The 2,112-nt window shown below is 41.3% G+C and overlaps 1 pseudogene; it reads left to right on the forward strand.

The window, feature by feature from the left end:
* Positions 1 to 822: 822 nt before the first annotated feature.
* LOC101355940 (TP53-binding protein 1 pseudogene) overlaps positions 823 to 2,112 on the forward strand; it is a 4,041-nt pseudogene continuing 2,751 nt past the window's right edge.

Here is a 2,112-nt window from a genome sequence, read left to right on the forward strand (position 1 = left end):
TCATGTGGTTCTTTTCCTTTGTTAAATTGATTATGGTGTATTACATTGATTGATTTTGTAATGTTGAGCCATCCCTGCATTCCTGGAATAAATTCCGTTTGGTCATGGTGTATGACTCTTTTAATATGCTGTTGGATTCTGTTTGCTATATTTCGTTGAGAATTTTTGCATCTGTATTCATTAGATATTACTATGAGGGAAACTAAAGAGAGAACTTCATGATACAATATTTCATTCTAAATTTTCCTTATCAGATATCACTTCCCACACAACCCAAGTTTAAATCTGGGGTTTCTCATTTCTCTGGATAGTCTTCTCACCTTTTCCAAAGTTTCCTCAAACAATCTTTGCAAACCTCAGACTACATTCTAGATTCCAGTAATTTCTTTTCTTTCTCTTTATTTTCACAGTTATTTATCTGTGGACAGACATTTCTATCTGGCACATTCCAATCAATTATCTAATCTTGTCTGCAATGTCACAAATAGTTTTACCTTTATGACTTCCTTTGTATAACATGATTAAAGCATTATTAGACTGTATTATTTCTATTAAAATCGGTGTTATTTTGTTTATTTTTGATATCGTTGCCAATAATTAAGCATTGCTAAGTATATACAAGAGTAATTTTAGGGAGACCTCACACCACCAAGAAAGGAGCACCAGGAACAGAGCGTGTCCTTTGGACCTGAGGTTCCTGCGCAGAGAAACTCCTAGTCTGGGGGAGGACTGATGATAACGAGGCCCTTCCTTCAGAGCCAACAAAGAAAGAAAGCCTTCCCCTGGAGTTGACACCCTGAATTTGGACTTCTAGCTTACTAGACTGACATTTTCATTCCGTCTCCAAGTTTGGAAGAACAATCAACTGATGGGAAGAAAGGTGAAGACTTGCATAGTTCATCTTTGACTGTTGAGTGCTCTAAAACTTCAGAGATTGAACCAAAGAGTTCCACTGAGGATTTTGGGTTATCTTTGAAGGGGGATTCTTGCAAGCGGATGCTTTCGGCAAGCGAGTATAGTCAGTCTCCAGAGATGGAGAGCTTGATTCCTCACAGGATTGATGAAGATGGAGAAAACACACAGATTGAGGATACAGAGCCCATGTCCCCAGTTCTCAATTCTAAACTAGTTCCCACTGAAAATGACAATATCCTAATGAATCCAGCACAGGATGGCCAGGTAGAACTGGGTCCTAATGATGACAAAACAAAGGGGGATGATACAGAAACAAGAGACGACATTAGTGTTTTAGCTACTGGTTGCAAAGGCAGAGAAGAGACTGTAGCAGAAGATATTTGTATTGATCTCACTTGTGATTCAGGGAGTCAGGCAGTTCCTTCTCCAGCTTCTCGATCTGAGGCACTTTCTAATGTGTTAGATCAGGAGGAAGCTATTGAAAATAAAGACCACCACCCAGAGGAGGGGTCTTCAGGGTCTGAGGTGGAATAAATCCCTGAGACTCCTTGTGAAAGTCAAGAAGAACCAAAAGAGGAAAATAAGGAGAGTACCCCATTTCACCTTTCTATGACTGAAACTCAGCCACAGGGGTTGTGTCTTCAAAATGAAATCTCAAAACAAGAATGTCAGGAAGCTATGGAAGTTGAAACCAGTGTGATTAGTATTGATTCTCCCCAAAAGCTGCCAGTGCTTGACCAAGAATTGGAACACAAGGATCAGGAAGCTTGGGAAGAGACTACTTCGGAGGACTCGAGTGTTGTCATTGTAGATGTGAAGGAGCCCTCCCCCAGAGTGGATGTTTCTTCTGAGCCTGTGGAGGGAATGGGGAAATGCTCAGATTCCCAGTCTTGGGAGGATGTTGCACCAGAAACAGAAACAAGTTCTGAGAATAGACCAGATGCCAAGGAGGGAAAGAGTGCGGAATATGCAGAAGATCTAAAATCAGTAACTGCAGAAAAGGAATCTGTAGAGGAAGACTCTTCACAGCCCCTTTGGTCTTTAGTGAGAGCAGATGATACTGCAAGACCTGAACAGGAAATGCAGCAAACCCAACCTCAAGAGAAGACAGATAACCCATCAACAGAGGACTAAAAAATGGCTAATGCCCCAGCAGCTGGAGAACGCCTCTGCCCATGCCTCACAAAGCTTCTGTGA

Source organism: Trichechus manatus, unplaced genomic scaffold, assembly GCF_000243295.1.
Source record: "Trichechus manatus latirostris isolate Lorelei unplaced genomic scaffold, TriManLat1.0 scaffold00497, whole genome shotgun sequence".
In the NCBI taxonomy this organism is placed as follows: domain Eukaryota; kingdom Metazoa; phylum Chordata; class Mammalia; order Sirenia; family Trichechidae; genus Trichechus; species Trichechus manatus.